This window comes from Artemia franciscana, chromosome 9, assembly GCF_032884065.1.
Source record: "Artemia franciscana chromosome 9, ASM3288406v1, whole genome shotgun sequence".
Taxonomy (NCBI): domain Eukaryota; kingdom Metazoa; phylum Arthropoda; class Branchiopoda; order Anostraca; family Artemiidae; genus Artemia; species Artemia franciscana.
Window position 1 is genome coordinate 13,221,714 of NC_088871.1, and position 12,344 is coordinate 13,234,057.

Below are 12,344 nucleotides of genomic sequence, written 5' to 3' on the forward strand. Positions count from 1 at the left end.
TGATACCTTCCCCCTAAGCCTTTGCAGTAAATGCTATAAGCTGGACTAATTTCATATTGTTAGCATATAAGGTTTTTATGGAAAAAGATAATCATAGGAAATTTTTACAGGGCTCATTCATTTGAAAATCAAGAGATATAGTTCCCAAGAGTCAAAACTGATCGGAGGGTAGCTAACCCTCCCCATGTATTCTTTAACCCAAATGTATCTAAGAGAAATTTTGAAACAGCTATTTCATTCAAAATAGTCAAAAGATCATATAACAAGGTGCTCAGGGTTGAAAAACAACTCCTGCCGAAGGATTATAAGTTATGCTCTGGACCATATAAGGTTCTTATGGAAGGGGTGTTCGAATAAACTTTATAGAAGGCACATTTGATTGGAAATTTAAAGTTCTAGCTCCCTTTAGAGGGTCAAAACTGATGAAGGGTAGCTAGTGCCCCCACAAAGCACTATTTCCCCTAAACGTATCTAATATAAAATTCAAGAATGCTGTTAAAAATAGTTCAAGAACATATAAAATTTCTTCAGAGTTGATACCCCCCTACCCAGAGCCCAGGGGCAAAAATTATAAGTTACACCCTGAGGATATAAACTTTGGATGGGGCTAATGTGATTAGAAAATCTGGGAGTTGTAGTTCCCATTCTAATAATAAAAAATGAATGAGCCCCCTTCTCCCCCTCGTTTATCATTTCCAAAAACAAATCTAATGAAAATTTCGAGAAAAATATTTTGTTCAACATTGTTAAAAGCTCTCGTAATTATGTCTTTTTGGATGCCAAATTCCCTTCAGCCATACTTTCCAAGAAGACGCAGGCTATTGAGATGAGCCTTTCTAAAAATAGTGGAGTGTTGAAACAAATCAACACACGTTATTCGCATGAGGGATTATCAAAAGGGTGTAACTCAGGAACGACTAAGTGTATTAATTTTGAACCTTACGAAAATGAAAAGAGAAATCACCAATTTACCAAAAACGAAATGTTTACGCGCTACTACTATTACTACCACTATTACTCTTACATAAAATGAATTAGATTTTTATGCTGATTTTAAATATATAAATTTCATCAAATTTAATCTTACTTATCAAATGTTACGAGCCTGAGAAAATTTTCCTTGTTTTGGAAAATAGGGGAAACACACGTTAAAAGTCATATTATCTTAACGAAAATCATACCATCGTATTCAGTGTATCAGAGAACCCTACTGTAGGAGTTCCTATCTACAAAAATGTGGAGTTTTTTTTATTTTTAATACCGATCACGGGTGCGTGTTTGTTTGTTTTTGTTTTTTTCCCCAGAGGTAATCATATCGACCAAGTGGTTCTAGAGTGTCGCGAGAGGGCTCATTCTAACGCAAATTAAAAGTTCTAGTGCCCTTTTTAAGTGATCCTAAAAATTGGAGGGCACCTAGGCCCCCTTCCACGCTCATTTTTTTCACAAAATCAATGGATAAAAACTTTGAGATAACCATTCTGTTCAGCAGAGACGAAAAACATAATAATTATGTCCTTAGGCTAACTTACTCCCCCATAGTCCCCGAAGGAGGGGATACTAGTTAAAAACTTTAACCAGTGTTTACATACAGTAATGGTTATTGGAAGTGTACAGACATTTTCAGGGGGATTTTTAGGTTTGGCGGAAGGGGGGGGGGTGAGGTGAGGGGTCTACGTGGGAAGATCTTCCCTTGGAGGAATATGTCATGGGAGAAGATAAATTCTGTGAAGGAGGCGAAGGATTTTCTTGTATTATTTAAAAAAAAGAAAAAATAAATATGAAAAGTTTTTTCAGCTGAAAGTAAGAACCAGCAATAAAACTTAAAACGAACAGAGATTATTACGCATAAGGGGGGGGGGAGAAAATTTCCATGAAGGGAGCGCAGGATTCATAAGCATTATTTAAAAAAAACAATGAAAAAATAATTATGAAAAAGTTTTTTTTCATCTGGAAGTGAGGAGCAGCATTAAAACGAACCGAAATTATTACCCATATGAGGGGCTCACCTCTTCCTAATACCTCGCTCTTTACACTAAAGTATTTTTAGTAATGTCAACTATTTATTCTACTGCTTTTGTGATTCAGGGGTCATTCTTAATGAATTGGGACAAAATTTAAGATTTAGTGTAAAGAGAGAGGTACTGACGAGGGGGCGAACCTTCTCATATATGTAATAAAAACATGAGAATAAAAGGTTCTTTACGTAAGCTAATTTATAAGTTATGTATATCTTTTACTAATAAAAAGATTCGTAAAAAATTAAAAGTTCTAGTTGCCCTTTTAATTAACCGAAAAATTGGAGGGCAACAAGGCTTCCTCCTCTGCTCTTTTTTCTCAAAATCATTCAATCAAAATTATGAGAAAGCAATTTAGGCAAAAAAAAAGCAAATTTCGTTTTAATTATTCCTCTGCGGAGAGCCAAAATCAAAACATGCATTGATTCAAAAATGTTCCGAAATTAAATTTGAAAAAAACAAGTGTTTTCAACTGAAAGTAAAGAGCGACATTAAAACTTAAAATGAACAGTAATTACTTAGTATATGTAAAGGGCTGCTTCCTCATCAACGCCCCGCTCTTTACGCTAAAGTTTTTTACTGTTTTAAAAAGAAGAGTTGAGAGAAAGAGTCAAACTTTAGTTGTTTTTTTTAATTTAATCTTTTTTAAATTTTTATTGCTCTTTTTTGAATACTTTCAATTTTAAGACATTCGTCTTTGGTCAACCTAGGGTGTCAGACAGGACAAGTATATTCAAGACAGGATCCTATGCTGGCACGTACGCAGGGGGAGGGGCCTTCGGGCCCTTCCCCCCCCAAAAAAAAAAAAATTGTGAAATGTGTAATTTCCTCATGGTTTCATGGGATTTCTGGCAAAATTAGGACATTTATTAAGAATCTAGATACATGTTTGAAGCCTTTTTTGGGGGATTTTACAGCATGAAATTATCCAGTCAAGTCTTTGCCCAATTATTAACCCATTTTCTGTCTAACTTTTTACCCTCTTTGAAGTAATTAGCAATTGTACTGTTTTTTTTGTTGTTGTTTTTTTTGGAAAGAGAGCGTTTCCACAGCAAAATAGAATTATCCTTGGTCGTTTATCCCTCCCCCTTGTCAAGATAAAGTACAGCTTTTAATGGATCAATTTTGGAAACTATCGTTTTTCATTAAAATCTACGTTTTTATGGCACTTGGTATTAACCAAGTGACCTATAGCAATCGCAAAATCTGTCTGTCAGTCTGTCGGTCCCGGTTTTGCTACTTTAGGCACTTCCAGGTAAGCTAGGACGATGAAATTTGGCAGGCGTATCAGGGACCGGACCATATTAAATTAGAAATAGTCGTTTTCCCAATTTGACCATCTGGGGGGAGTGGGGGCCCGTTAATTCGGAAAAAAAGAAGAAAAAATGAAGTATTTTTAACTTACGAACAGTTGATCAGATCTTAATGAAATTTGATGTTTGGAAGGATATGGTGTTTCAGAGCTGTTGTTTTAAATCCCGACCGGATCTGGTGACATTGGGAGGAGTTGGGAGGGGGAAACCTAAAATCTTGGGAAACACTTAGAGTGGGAAAAATAAGCACAAGTCCTAGATACATGATTGACATAACCGGAACGGATCCGCTCTCTTTGGGGTAGTTGGGGTGGGGGGGTTAATTCTGAAAAATTAGAAAAAATGAGGTATTTTTAACTTACGAACGGGGGATCAGATCTCAATGAAATTCGATATTTAGAAGGATATCGTGTCTCAAAGCTCTTATTTAAATCCTGACTGAATCTGGTGACATTTGGAGGAATTTTTTTTTGGGGGGGGACCTAAAATCATGGAAAACGCTTAGATTGGAGGGATCGGGATGAAACTTGATGGGAAAAATAATCAGAAGTCTTAGATGCGTGATTTACATAATTGGAACAGATACGCTCTATTGGGGGGGGGGGGATAATTCTGAAAAATTAGAAAAAATGACGTATTTTTAACTTACGAGGAGTGTTCGGATTTTCATGAAACTTCATATTTAGAAGGACCTCGTAACTCAGATCTCTTACTTTAAATCTCGACCAGATCCAGCGTCATTGGGGGGAGTGGCGGAAATCTTAGAAAATACTTAAAGCGGAGAGATCAGGATGAAACTGTATGGGAAGAATAAAGACCTGTCTAAGATACTTGACTGACATAACCCGACCAGATCTGCTCTCTTTGGTGGAGGGGGGGGGGGGGTAATTTGGAAAAATTAGGTATTTGTAACTTACGAAAGGGTGACCAAATCTTAATGTAATTTGATATTTAGAAGGATCTTGTGCTTGAAAGCTCTAATTTTAAATTCCGACCAGATACTGTGACATTGGGGGGAGTTAGAGGGGGAAACCGGAATTCTTGGAAAACGTGAAAATTTGGGGATTTTTATCTTACGAATAGGTGATCTTAATGAAATTTGATATTTAGAAGGAATTCATGTCTCAGAGCTCTTATTTCAAATCCTGACCAGATCTTTTGACATTGGGGGAGTTGGAGTGAGAAATCTTGGAAAACACTTGGAGTGGAGGAACCGGGATGAAGCTTGGTGGATAGAATAAGCAACTCTCCTTAATACGTGATTGACGTAACCGTACTAGATTCGCTCTCTTTGGGGGAGTTGTTCAGTGATTTGGAGAGTATGGTGCTTCTGGACATGTTAGGACGATGAAAATTGGTAGGCGTGTCAGGAAGCTGCACAAATTGACTTGATAAAGTCGTTTTTCCCCATTCGACCCTCTGGGGGGGCTAAAGGGAGTTGTATTTTTGTATTTTATTTTTTTTTTTTTGGGGGGGGGGGCACTTTTTGATAGAGGTGGTACAAATCTGCTCCATACTTACCGAGAATCCTTGTAACTCCGACGCATTGGCCATGATACCACTCGTCACAACTGTCGCAGCAAACCATAAATCGATTGTTATGTGGCGTCTGGCAAATACACCACAGCTTATTTGGATCGTCTTCACTTTCCCAATGCGCCTCACTTTCATCATTTCCTTTATTGTTTTATTAATTGTTTTATTAATTATGCACAATGTTGGTCTCTATTTATGTTTTTAAGATTCATTCATGTAAATCAGAATCTCCTAGCCAATTAGTGCAATGATACCAAACATGGTACAACTGTACCATTTTTGTACAATTTACCTCTACTATAATTTAGTACAATCCCACAAAATATGGTACATTTTACAAAATCGTGGTACAATTCAAGTATTTTTTTTACTGATGTTTGTATTCTTCCATCTATTGGCAAATTTATATTATTTAGATTATTCGATCGTTTGGCAAATTTACAGAAAAAGTTCTAAAATTATTCGTAGTTTTATTACTCTTTTTATTTATCCTTTCCAATTTATTTCCTTTCAGGTTAAGCTTTTGAAACAATGCTAATGAAATCCTTTTTTAGTATTTTTTATCAGAACAATACTATAAGAAGGCTCCCCTAGATAGTTCTCTAACTAAAGTAAAACCCGCCCCCCTATTTATGTGAGTTGGAACTCCCGTAAAAAAGCCTCGCTTTTTATGAGCAAATGCTGAATTGTCTGCACCCTGGTCTGTAGGAGTGACATCATTGACCCCTGTCTCAGGGGTCAATGATGTCACTGTAATATTCGCCAAAGTAGACCCAGCTTTCAAGAGTTGCCTAAAGAAATCTTGAGGAGAACTCCACCGGGATGTAGGATGATTTGGACCCAGCCAGACATTGTACTTCCAATCAAAGGCAGTAAAATTGAATTTCACTCAACCTTCAAATGGATATTCTGAGAATTATCCGAGCTTTTCGAAATCCTAGTAAACACATATTTTCACTGAATGTTCATTTATTGGTCAAAATTCACTAAAAAACGATATAGATTATAAAAAACAACTTAAAAACACAGTGTTATTCCCGAACTATGCAATTCTACACTATTAAATAAGTAAAACAAGTCTTTTCAACTGAAAGTAAGGAGCAACACTAAATTCAAAGCGAACAGAAATTATTCCATATATGAAGAGGTCGTACCCCTCCTCAATACCTTGCTCTTCAATCTAAATTTTCACAAGTGGCTCCTGTGTTTCAGGAGTTGTTTTAAAGAAATTGAGTCAAATTGTCAAACTTTAGAGTAAAGAGTAATTTATGGAGGAGGGGACAAACTCTTCATATACGGAGTAATATTCGCTCATTTGAGTTTTAGTGTTGCTCCTTACTTTCAGTTGAAAAAAATCGTTTAATTTCTTTTTTCATTTTTCGAATAATACCAGTAAATCTAACTCATCTTGTACGAACAATAACCTCCCCTCAGGAGAAACTCTTTCGTGGGAAGCCCCCCCCCGCCCACACGAAAAGACACCCCTCTTAAAATTATTCCGGACCATTCCATCCTTGTGAAAAATCCCCTGAATTCTTCGTGAAATTTCTTGCAGACGATTTAGTATACTTTCATTTTAAAAAAGACTTTAAGCTCTAATCGTTTTTCTGATCATTTCGGAAATTCCCCCTTCCATGTAAATTTTTCCCCGAATTCAAAACAAGCTAAATCTTTCCTCTGGACACTCTTCGCATACAAAATTGAAATAAGAGAAAGTAGCGTAAGACAAATTAAAAAAAAATCCTGTAGAAATCCCCAAGTGGAAAATTTTCTGTAGAAATGTAATCCATGCAAGTTTTCCTTTGCCGTAAAACTATCCCAATTGAATTCCAGCCCAGGCATAAAATCTCAATCCCCCCAAAAATAATGTCTGTCTACTTAGAAATAGAAAATATTCTACGTAAATAATGCACAAATTCATAACTTAAAAACCGATCCCCAGGGACTCTGGTGGGTCATGTTAAATCTAAAGGTATAGTACTATCTCAAAATTTTTCTAATAGAATTTGACAAAGAGTTGAAAAGGGCAGTCAAATAGGAAATAGTATTAAAAAAATTTACGAAAATTTCAAAGGATTGGCAAATTTTTAACATTATTCGTAGTTTTATTACTCTTTTTATTTATCCTTTCCAATTTATATCCTTTCAGGTTAAGCTTTTGAAGCAATGCCAGTGACAGCAAAAAAATAGGAATTCCAATGTTGCATCGCCACGAAATTATTAAATTATTGGCTCTAGTATTTTCATAAAAAAGAATTTTATAAGCTTGCCCTGTTCCCTCATATTGAAAAATAGCGCTGAAATTCTTTTTTAGTATTATTTATCAGAAAAATACAATAAGAAAGCTCCGCTAGATAGTTCTCTAACAAAAGTAAACCCCACCCCCCACCCCTATTTATTTGAATTGGAACTCCTGTAAAAAGCCTCGCTTTTTCTGAGGAAATGCTGAATTGTCAGCATCCTGGTCTGTAGGAGTGATAGTCTTTTTGTGGCTATTAATTGGGCTGAGACAGGGGTCAATGATGTCACTGTAAGATTCGCCAAAGTAGACCCAGCTTTCAATAGTTGCCTAAAGAAATCTTGAGGAGAAATCTACAGGGATGTAGGATGATTTGGACCCAACCAGACATTGTACTTCCAATCAAAGGCAGTAGAATTGAATTTCACTCAAGCTTCAAATGGAGATTCGGAGAATTATTCGAGCTTTTGGAAACCCTAGTAAACACATAATTTCACTGAATGGTCATTTATTGGTCAAAATTCAGGATATAACAAAGATTACTTAAAAGACATTACTTTTGAAAACATTACTATAAAAAAATCGAAATAAATTATAAAAAAAACAACTTAAAAACACAGAATTGTATTCCCGAACTATGCAATTTTAAATTTATTAAATAAGTAAAACAAGTTTTTTCAACTGAAAGTAAGGAACAACACTAAATTCAAAGCGAACAGAAATCATTCCATATATGAAGGGGTTGCACCCCTCCTCAATACCTTGCTCTTCAATCTAAATTTTCACGAGTATCTCCTGTGTTTCGGAAGTTGTTGAAAAGAAATTGAGTCAAATTGTCAAACTTTAGAGTAAAGAGTAAATTATTGAGGAGGGGACAAACTCTTCATATACGGAATAATTTTTGATCATTTGAATTTTAGTGTTGCTCCTTACTTCCAGTTGAAAAAATTGTGTAATTTCTAATCATTTTTCGAATAATACAAGTAAATCTAGCTCATCCTGTACGAAGAATAATCACCCCTCAGGAGAAACTCTTCCCTTGAAAGCCCTCCCTGCCCACACGAAAATACACAACTCTTAAAATTATTCCGGACCATTCCATCCTAGTTAAAAATCCCCTCAATTCTTCGTAAAATTTCTTGCAGACGACTTAGTATACTTTCATTTGAAAAAAGACTTTAAGCTCTAATCGTTTTTCTGATCACTTTGGAAATTCCCCCTTCCATAAAATTTTTTCCCCGAAATCAAAACAAGCTAAAACTTTCCTCCGGACACTCTTCGCATACAAAATTGAGCTGGCAAAGAGAAAGTAGGCTACCGTAAGGAAAATAAAAAAAACAAAAATCCTGTGGAAATCCTGTGAAATCCTCCACTGGAAAATTTTCTGTAGAAATTTACTCCATGCAAGCTTTCCTTCCCCGTAAAATTATCACCATTGAATTCCAGCTTAAGCACAAAATATTCTACGTAAATAAGGCACAAATTCATAACTTAAAAACCGATCCCCAGGGACTGGTGGGTCATGTTAAATCTAAAGGTATGGTACTACATAAAAAAAATTTCCTAGCAGAATTCGACAAAGAATTGACCAGGACAGTCAAATAATATTGAGTTTAGACCCTTCAGTATCCCCATTGCTGTTGTTGCTGTGCTGGTGGTTTTATACTCTGCGACGAACATCGCGTGTTGTTGCTGAAAAAGGAAGAAAAACATTTGTTTGAGGGAGAAAAAAAACTAATTTTCCATTTTTATCAATAGAATTTATAATCTGAGTCTCATCAATAATATGAAATACGAGCTATTCCTCCGAGTGACATCTTTAAATACAACTACAAAGCTATCGACCTATGCTACATTTAATATTACATATAGATGTTCATTACATATAGCAGATGTATATTACATATAGCACGTGCAGATGAATACCACGATCCATGACAATACCTCCTGAATTTGTCTAATATTTGAGCTAAAGCATATTGAAATTAATAAAAACTCAAAGGAAACATAAATTAGTAGGTAAACAAGAAGGGTTGACCCCTTCTCATTACCTAAATCTATACGATCAAAAACTAGTAAAAATAAACCAACTAATAATGCTTCACTACGTTTGAAGGATATAGAAAACTTGCACTTTACTGAAAACACTAAACAACAAAAAGGTATAGTATGAAAATAAAGCATTCTAGGGAAATCTATTTTGAACACAAGCTGAAAGTTAATTATGTCATATACAGCGTAAGACTATGAAATCCTTATATATTAGTTTGTTGTTATGACGCTGCACAATTTCTCTTAACTCCTATATCAATATACTTTTTTACTTGGATTTTGTGCTCTCAGTAAAATACTAATTTTATATAGTCCTATAAACATAGGGGAATATCACAGTAGGTTTATTTGTGCTGGTGTTACTGATATGTATTACTGGCAAACAAGCCAGTGCTGCACACAACTTGCAACATAAATTATTTTGATATGTTATAGGAAGAATAAGGTCAAAAACATATCCAAAGTTGCATATTCCAGGTCGACAATAAACTAGTTTTTTTTACATTTCGTGTCAATTTTTTCAGTTTTTCAACAAAAAAACTTGAACTCTTGGCAAATATTTGTTTTCCTGTATGTGAAGCACCATCCCAGTGTCAAACGAATAACTGAGCGCAAAACTAAAAGCAAATTTGATGTACAATGTATCAGACAAAAGTTTCATAGCCATCAATATGTTATTTTACCCTTTTCAGCGTTGCAACCTCTTTTTTCCCACACTACAAGAAGGCAACTATTCTGACATACAATAATGAGCCGTTCTACATGCTATTTTGATTTTCAAAGTCTCTCTCAAAGGAAATTTCAGTGTTAATGAATCAATTCTGCAGGCTGAAAAACTATACACAAATCTTATGAACAAAGCGGTCTTTGGAGATGTAAAAGTAAACCCTTCACAGGAAAAATAGTGGGATTGATCAATAAAAAGAGACTGGAACTGCGAGAACCTCGAAACGGTGTTCCCAATAATCCGATATGGTATCTGTACTGAGAAATTTCTTTACAGCTGAATAATATGGGGCTTTAAAAGAAAGGGGCCGCTTCCTCATCAACGCCCCGCTTTTTACGCTAATTTTTTTTTACTGTTTTAAAAAGTAGAGTTAAGAGAAAGAGTCAAACTTTAGCGTAAAGAACATAGTTGATGAGGAAGCAGCCACTTTCATTTACGAGGTAATTTTTGTTCGTTTTAAATTTTAATGTTGCTCCTTACTTTCCGTTAAAACAACTTGTTTTTTATTTAATAGTCTAATAGCCCAATCCCTTAAGAAATATTCCAAAAATAAAACTTTAGTGCAAAAGCTCATAAATATATGAAGTATTTTTTTTATAAGACGTTAAACATTTCTCTTTAAATGTTCTGATAACCCACTTGCCCTGCATAAAAAAAAGGAACAAAACAACGGGAGACAGATCAGGGCTACCCATACAAAAGAAGTGATTTTCCTTGTTTTTCAAAGAAGGGCACTGTAATATATCTGTTCAAGGTTTTCGACAATGACATTTCCAATGGTATGCTTTTCATTTTAATCTGACACACCTTTTGAGGAGCTTCACTTTTCTGCTTTTTTTTCTGAAATCCCCATAAGTTTCTTTTCGCAATAAGCTTTTACTTTTAATACGAGCCAAAGCAATAGTTACCGTTCAAAAGAGTTCTCTCAATCTTCTAGGATCGGTGGTTCCAACCATCCCTTGGGAAAAAAAAAACAAAGAAAAAAGAACAAATAAACACGGATCTATCATCTTACTTCTGGCAAAAAAAAATCCCACTTGTTAAAAATTTCATAGTAAGGAACTGTAAGTAAGGAGCGCCCTGGCTCAAAAGTAACCTAAACTGTAAAACACAGAACTTTGATACCAATTGATACAAATTAAAATCCAAATAAAATCAAAACACGTTTCATTAAGTTTAGTCTTACCCATCAAAGGTAACGACCCTCAGAAAAGTTGCCTTATTTTCAGAAAAAGCAGAAACACCCCTTGAAAGTAGTAGAATCATATTAAAAATCACACCATCAGTTTCAGCGTATCTGAGAACCCTGGTGTGGAGGTTCCAAGCTTAAATCTACAAAAATCTATAGTTTTGTATTTTTTTGCCAGAAGAAAGATCATGGATGCAAGTTTGTTTTTTCCCCAGGATGATCATGTTTACCCGGTGGCTCTACAATATTAAGAGAGGGCTCATTCAAAAGGAAATTAAAAGTTATAATGCCCTTCTTAATTGACCAAAGAGATTGAAGGACAACTAGGCCCACTCCATCTCCCCTTTTTTCCAAAATCGCCGGATTAAAATTTCGAGACGTCTATTTCATTTATCATAGAGAAAACCCCCAATAAGTATACCTTTGGATATAACATGACACCCCTCCCTCAAAGCTCAACGGGAAAAGTTTTCGAGTTATAGTATGTAGTTATAGCATAGTATTTGTTATTTAGAAGCCTGCATACATTTTAGGGTGGAAAGACGAATTTTCTGCAGGGGTGTTTTCCAAGAGGGAAATTTCCACGGGGAGGGAAGTGTCCAGGGGCTGAACGTGTCAGAGGAAATCATACATTTGGTGAATTTGCCATAATTCCTATACAAAATTATTTTTATATTTCTTGCTCTCTTTTCCGTATCAATTTTACGCGTGGAGCCTTTCACTGGGATTAAATTGTCTTGATGATATATCAGTGGGGAGGGTATTTATCTATGGAGATGGAGCTAGATTTCCTGTGATTATTTTGAAACGATCAGACATTAGATAATAATACCTTCCTCTTTACGCTAAAATTGGAATTTTTTCCCAATTCCTTCAGAACGACTCCTGAAACACGAGGGTCGTTTAACTGGAACAATAAGAAGCTTTTTTTTCAAAAGTACCAAAAATTTTAGCGTGAAAAGCGAGGTGTTGAGGAGAAGGCAGCCTTCTTCATATACCTAGTGTTTCTTTTTACTTTAATTTTTAAAGTTGCTCCTTACTTTCAGTTGAAAAAACTTGTTTTATTTTATTTATTTGTATACAAGAGCTTGAAACCTTTACAGTATAATTATCTGACATACTAAATATGATGGTGTGATTTTCATTAAGATGACTATATGTTATGAAGGTGTTCCCCTTATTATCAAAAATTGGGTTAATTTTTGGGGCTCCACCCCCCGCAATTTTTTTCTCAAAATCGTCCGATCAAAACTACGAGAAAGCCATTTAGCCA

The 12,344-nt window shown here is 35.3% G+C and overlaps 1 protein-coding gene across 3 annotated transcripts in view; it reads right to left on the bottom strand.

Annotated features, from left to right (window-relative positions):
* LOC136031023 (uncharacterized) overlaps nucleotides 1-12,344 on the bottom strand; it is a 52,503-nt gene that overhangs the window by 13,986 nt on the left and 26,173 nt on the right. The gene's annotated exons all lie outside the window — the stretch shown is intronic.